Source organism: Mytilus californianus, unplaced genomic scaffold, assembly GCF_021869535.1.
Source record: "Mytilus californianus isolate M0D057914Y unplaced genomic scaffold, xbMytCali1.0.p SCAF_9, whole genome shotgun sequence".
NCBI classification, from domain to species: domain Eukaryota; kingdom Metazoa; phylum Mollusca; class Bivalvia; order Mytilida; family Mytilidae; genus Mytilus; species Mytilus californianus.
The window spans coordinates 3461863-3469952 of NW_026262745.1; positions in this window are offsets into that span (position 1 = coordinate 3461863).

Sequence of the window (8090 nt, forward strand, 5' to 3'; positions counted from 1 at the left end):
CGGCTGATTTCAGATCATGTAGTTTTAAGGTACGTTCACCTGCTCCAAGAGGAGCTATCTTACCTGACAAACAAAAGTGCTTTTTGCATCAGGTGAAAATCAGATGTTTATGGAGTTGCCTCCCGTAATCATGATAATATAAAAAGTCAGAAACACCATTTTATTTTATTAAAAATCTTGACAAAAGTGGCATTGAAATTGAACTTCAATACCAGTATATGTTTTTTTCACAAAAGATATGGAAAAAAACAATAAAATTTTGGCATCAGCGGTAAATACATAGAAGGTAATTCCGTCAACATGAGAACCGAACTCGAAAAATACCCCTAGCTTTTTTAAACGAAACAGAATATCACCCTTCACCAATTAGCATGTCTTACATTAACCCGACTGTGCATTAAACTGCAAAACCAATGTCATTTCGAGCATTTTGGTTCTCAAACGTGTAATGTGATGTAAAATTTGGAGAGATAATGACATGTATTATTGCATGAAACTTCAATATATTGCAAAAAGTGAAATAACAAAATAACCGAATTCCGAGGAAAATTCTTAACGGAAAGTCCATAAGCAACTCATTCTTCTTTTGAATGAAAAAAAAAATAACATGATCAAGAGAGACTTCAACGTCTAGCAAGCACAGGTCAAACACAATATATTCTGACCATATAATTGCACTGTATGGTTAAAATGGTATAAAAATTAACTAGGATTTTTAACAAAATAAAACATAAATACAATATATCACAATTAACAAATAAATATAGACAGTTAACCTACCTAAATAAAATTCTCAATGTTAAATTAAGCCATGAATATTCAACCAACTTTCTTTTCATTTCACAACCAAATAAAAAAACAATACCCAATCCTAGGCCTTAGAGTTCATTTGTGGGCAAGGGGTAAGTATTCAAACCTCTAATTTCAAATTTGCAAATTCACACACAAATCTATGAAGAAAGTAAAATAACGAAAATAAACAATATTTAGTTTGCACTCGAAAATCTTATATTTTTTTTCTCAACGTATATAAAAAAAAAAACAAATCTGTTATTGTCTATTCACATCATTGAGACAATCATTCTGTCATAGCGACATGTGTGGTGTCATAAATACCAGACCTGATAATTTCATTTGCGATAGTAACAATTAAAAGTTCAACATACCAGCCCAAGGTCGCAGAAATATCCCAACAAAGAACTGAAATGAAGAAATAGTAAACTTAAAAAAGGTTATACATTTTAGAATAGAAAAATGCAGTTTCAACTTTTCAGATGCTGAAGCTGAACGTCCAAATGGTCTAAATCAAAACATAAGTATAATGGTCCACAGAACACATTGCCAACAAAACTCCGGCCTTGTCATTGCTTTAAGTAGGGAACAAAAGATCAAGAGAACAGTTCAGAAAACACTATGATAGTAAGTTTTTCCAAGTTGAAGGATTCTATAAAAGAAAAGTGCATAAAACACATGTACAGGAACAAATGAAAGGTAGATATTGCTATTTCAAAGCGCATGTGCATATGCATTATCTTCGTGTCATTTGTGAAAAATTCCATTTTAATGTCGTGTAAAGTACGTAAACACAGAATACCAAAAAACAGAAGAGGATTAGCTTTTGGGTATATCGCTGAAGCAATGAAGCTCGGGGTATTGAAAAAAAACTTAGAGGAACAGATCTACAAATGGCCCTATCATGCCTCAATATTTGGATGACAAGTATGCTGCTTAAATCTTCAAATATAAAGAAACAATGTGATAAATTGATTGAGCTGAATAAAGAGGCAATGATAAAAAATCAGAGATTTGTTTAATAATTTAATAACTGTATCGGAAAAGAAAATAAAGTAGATGTGGAGACTGACACAGCCTAAATCAACATAAACCAAGTTGAATATGAAACCGGTACACAATCCTTTTGCTCACTAATTGGAAAAAAAATCCAACACTAGACTAAATCTTCAAATGACAATGTCAATGGCAAATAAACTTTGCAGTAAGAACAATAATTGTAGTCACAATGAAATGCAAAAATGTTAGAAAAGTTACAGCTCAGAAGAATCATCTAGTGAATGCAAATTTGTAGAAAAATATATGGCAAAAAATTAAGGTTCTTCAAATCCTATAAGTAAAATCGGTGACCTGTGATGCAAGCACTCAATTAATTACATGTGTGAGAGAATTCGGTATTATCAATGTTCTGTAAATTCAATGCGCGCTGTTCAAAAGTATGTAAAAAAGTGTTTTTTTTCTAAATTACAAACCAGTTACGACAGAGACTTTTTTCGGCAAAGATTGGCTACTTGCATTGGATCAAGGGTAAGGCTCGAGTTAGTGCGCATTCACAAAATTAGGACAGACCATAATTTTGCATTTAACACAGTTTGATATCAAAAATATGGATTCTTGTTTTTTGGGAAATCATGCAAAATGCAAAGAAAATACTATAGCCTGCTGTGCACATTAGGGCACTTATAATATTAAAGTCTGGCTGTCTGGAGTTAATTTGAATCTTAGTGTGCTTTGTATGTTTCTGTATTTGAGAAGGTTTCGTATGAATTTTGATATACATGAATAGAAAAGAGTCAAAGTAGGGGAGCATGGTAAATACCCATTGGAAAGACAACTATAGAAATACAAATCCAATACCTTTGTGAAAAAGCAATGCTTATGGTATTAAAGGAGAATAACAAGAACCTGTGTTTACTTCATAATTAATTAACTGATAAAACTTTCTCCAATCTAACAATAAAGTAAATAAAAAGTTACAAACAACAAAGATGATTGATCTTTTTATTTCTATTTCACAGACATATGATAGGAAATGTTGCTGAAATTTAGCACAACTGCTAAAATATTTCAAAGATGAAAAGGGGTAAATATGGTAAATACAAAGTTAAGTGTGATAAATTAACTCTATTACCTATTCATATACGCTTTGTGTGAACAATATATTGTTCCTATTATTCCATCTATGATAAACCCGAAGGATAGAAACAGTTTTTTAAATTATGCCTGAATTGATTCTTTTTTATCCAAAAAGTGTGTTTTTGTGAACTAAATTTGCTGCAACATTGGAACTTTACAATCTTTTGCTATTTACCTCAACGATATCAAAGTCAGGATGATGTAGTTTTTACTTTGAGCACTGAACAGTCAAGCAATTAATTAATACCCTGTTGTTATAATTTTCATTTATAATAGTTCCTGTGACATTTCTTAAAGTAAAGTGGCAAATAGATGCATCCAGGTTGACCTAAATTTATACATCAATATGCAAACAAAATCAATTTACACCATTAGTTATATATTATTTTTTTGCCTCTTAAGTTGGTAAGCAAACTAAATTCAACTGAAATTGAGTGGGTTCGTAGTCTAGTGGTTAAGACCGATGGCTACAGTGCTGAAGGTTGCCGAGTTCGATTCTGACTCGGGGCGCTGGAAATTTCAGTACATCAGAAGGGCGATTTTCACCCTCCCACACACATCTCTGGTACCCGGAGTTTAAACTAGAACGGGTACTTTTGTAGCCTCAGTAGGTCAAAGTTGCACCCTACTTTGACCTAGAGATCAATCTTTTGATATCTCTTCGGTTTATCTGTTTCCGCCGAGCAGCCCAGTGGTTCTCTCCGAGTACTTCGGCTTCCTCCACCATAATAACAGACTGCCCGGTGTCCTAGCACTCCCTTTGTGTTGGGGTTGGGTATTGTCCTTGTAAATATTGTTGTAAATACGTTAGTGATACATCTCCATTAATCCCGATTCGGAGTGTACACGGATTCTACTGTACCCTCGCAGTTTTCGAGGGGTGTTCCGAATAACGAAGGGATCTACGTACATACATACATTAAACAACCTTATAATAAACATCAATCATTTTCACGTTTAAGAAAAATTTCTTGAAAGGAATAAGAGCATCAATAATACTGCTGTAATACTCATGGACATGTTTCGGTGAATACTGTGTATGCCTTACAAAGGAGTAGGTTCGATAAGACTCCAAAATTTAAAATATTTTTAGCTTTAATTTCAAATTATGATTTAATGACCAATATTACAATGAATCATAGCTAATACAATGACTAGATAGGAAATATATATGTCTTTTTTTCGACAATTTACATACTTGCATTCTATATATGACGTCACAAAAACTACTCATTTTGATTTCCATCGAAAATTTAATGAAAACAAGTGTATGGACAGGAAACATAGAGCACATGCAAAGACAAAAAGATCTTTTGACATAATGTTTGTTAAAACATTTTGCGTAACGGACTACAATATTTAGTTTGTCGACACCTGCGCTCTATGTTTCCTAGGCCTTAATTTGGATGAAACCGGACGTTTTTGTCAAATTTCACAAAATCTCTATTTTAATGTAAAAAATCAACGCTTAAGAATAAAACTAGGACAAACAAATACCTATTAAACTTTCCAAGTCTTTTCATCACCTTCAAACATTTTTTTTAATCCTGAAACCTTGCACTTTATTATCGGGGTCCTTTCAGAACTTACTCCTTTATATATTCACTACACCATTTTTTATATTTCTCTTTTCGTGCTTGCTTTAAAAGGACTCTGGTCAGACTAATATATTTTGAAAAACCCCACATTGTATTTATCCTTTTATTGCACTTAACCAATGTTTTTAATAGGCGAACAGTCAAGATTGTTGAGAGTCATTGTAATCATCGTTTTAAGAAGTATTGAAGTTTCAAGCATGAACTCATATCAAGTACAGATCAGGTACCCATCTTTTTTTGCAACTTCTATGATAGAAATATATACTAACATGATTTAAACATAAAAAGGATATGAAATATTACCACAAATAGAAGACCATACAACAGACCACATCAACCATTAATTAATGCCTTCCAGAGAATAGAATGATCAACAAAGACCATTTGGTTACTCTGTTTAAGAACTTATTTAATATCTTAAGGATGAATGATATAGTATATAGTAATAAGAAACAATGATAAAAGATATCTTCTATATCATTCAAGGAATTAAATTTGTCACATTCTACATGCTTTCTGAAATAGTAAAGACCTTGGAACAATATTTGTGAACTTTTTTCATGAAAAATCTTAAAAGGATATTTTCAAAATTTGCTTCAGAAGCTATCTCTTAATCCAAAAGGAACTTCCTTCAAAATTATGTTAAATTTCCATGAAGGTTTGACAAAGTTATTAATGTCTAATAAACTTTTATACCAGACTGAATTTAAATATTAAACGCAAAAAGTATAAGTCTATTTTTCCATGAAATAGGACAAAAATAAACTTAACAATTTGACCTTGGGGACGTCGCTTGATAATGATGAAGCTTAAGTTTAAGATTTGAAAAATATGTAGTTTTGACAAAGGTATTGATGTTTCAAAACAAACTTTACTATCTACAATGCACTGTATCTAAATGTTGATGCTTTGACAGAATAGTAGTGCTGAATACAACTGTCAAGAGTATTGCTAAGTCTTGTCTATATGACTCTAGTTGCAGTAGAGGCAAAAATGATCCTGGTAGTGCTTAATACAACTGTCAAGAACTGGCTTCTATCAACCAAAACCGTCAGTGTATAAACAATATCTGTGAAACCTTGAAATTTATAAAGTGGACATTCTATTATAATCATGCTATACTAAGCCATAGTTTCAATGATGATGTAAAGTATCGTTGGAATCCTGTATTCAAAAGATACAATGTGAAGGATTTATCTATTTGGATACAAGTCAGTTGGATATTTGTTATTATAATTTAGATTTGTAAAATATTGTGACACATACACAGACAGCTTGTATTTCAATTGATGTTACAAATTTAAAAGTCAATAAAAGTATAATCATACAATATAAACTATTTAATACTTATACTATTTAGTGTTTAAGTGTTCTCTTGTAACATGCGTAACACTACATACTTGATAAGTTATACCAAGTCACTGATTATCAGATAATACATGTACCAGAAATAAAACACTGCTAATTCTTTTATCATTCTTGAAATGTTTATGAATGTCTATCAACATAAAATTCCTGAAGTTCACTTCTTTATGGTGACAAAACTGCATTTCTGTTTTCTATAATATCAAATGACATTTGAAGCAAGCTTATACAATACAGTATATGTTTGGTCTAGCCTTTTTTGATGTTCACCTTTCTTTATTTTCCTAAAGATGACCGCCATGTCAATTGTACTTCTATAGATATACCTAGCAATTGCTGTAGTGCTTCACTCTATAATGAAAAATATATTCTGTATAAAAATTCAATATGAAGATGCAGCTACAACAAATTGATGCCAATGTCATTAAAATCTAGCAGTGCCTAATTTAGAATCGGCTGAATATGACAAAAATTTACCTGAAACAAAGAAACACTTACAGTATAACAATAAAACACATTAATTTACAGTAACTATTAAGTAAACAATAAAAAGAAGTAGATAGAGATTTTTCATATCCCAGTTGACATCAATCATCTAGCAACACATGACCCTTGAACCATACACTTTTTGCAGACACTGATAGGTAGAGTAATTAATATAATTAATATATACCATCAAACACTTTTTATTTCAACAGGAGATATAATAATTCAATTAAAATGTAGTTACTCTTTACCATGTACAGTTCCTCCATTATAAAATTGAGAGTAGAAACGGGGAATATGTCAAAGAGACAACAACCCGACCAAAGAGCAGAAAACAGCCGGAGTCCACCAATGGGTCTTCAATACAGCAAGAAAATTCCGCACCCAGAGCGGGCTTCAGTTGGCCCCTTGATGTATGTATACTAGGTCAGCGAAAATGGACGTCAAACTAAACTGCGAAACATATAAATGAACCACAATTTAAAAAAAAAACATACAAGATTAACAAAGGCCGGAAGTTCCTGACTTGGGACAGGCGCAAAAATGCGGCGGGGTTAAACATGTTTTGTGAGATCTCAACCCTCCCTCTATACCTGTAGCCAATATGAAATTAAAAAAAAAACACACATCAATACGTACAGTCAAACTCAGTTTAAAAGAAGTTGGAGCCCGATGTCAGATAATGTAACAGAAAAAAATTAGCAAAATGACTATTATGATGTATATAAATTAACAAAGGACTACTAACAATTACTGGCATGCAAGCTCCAGGCCTCAATTAAACAATTATGTCTTCATCTTATGAAAATCATGCATAATCCCTCCCGTAAGGGGTTTAGTATCATACCATCATAGAATATACGAGAAGAACATAACCAGTATCATGCCAATAACTGGTTTTAGAATAAATGTGTTTGTTTCCGACGCAAAGACCCTATGAGTGAATAAATATTGATTTAAAAAAATGCCATCTTTAATGACTTTACAACAGTATCGTAACTATATTCCTTCTGAATATGTCTGTTTGAAGGTTTGGTTATCTTTTGGGGTGAATGACGACATGCTTTTGCTTTGTATAGAATATTACCATAAAATATGGGATGTGAAATACCTGAACGTATAAGATTTCTGCACGTTGATTTATATTTACGAATGATGTCCTTGTACCGAAGATAAAATTTAGTAAATGTTTTGACAGGTTTGTGATATCGAAAACCTTTGAGTAATAATTTTGCAGTAAAACAGAGATTTCTTTCGTTAAAATCAAATGCATTGCTACATACACGAGGGAATCGTACAAGATATATAAACATTCCATTGACACCATCTTATGGTGTTTATAAGAGTTTTTCTATATATATAAAAAAGAAGATGTGGTATGATTGTCTATGCATGGATTCAGTATACAATCCGGGATATTATGTAAGTGTTACGTCTTTCTCCATATATCAGAACATATCCATCCATTGAAAAATCTAACAAACAATGAGTTAAAAATAAGACATGTTCCCTATACATTTTTATAAATTTGTCGCCAAAATTGACGTTTTCTTATATAAAAAAAAAATGGTGACCCCCATTTTTTATTTCATATTCCGATGTAACTCGATTCAAAGTACAAGTGTGCCAAAAAGTTTAGAAATCGGGAGATATGCCATTCGGTATCGTGTTACCAAAAACAGACATAAAAAGAATACACAAAGTCATTTAAGG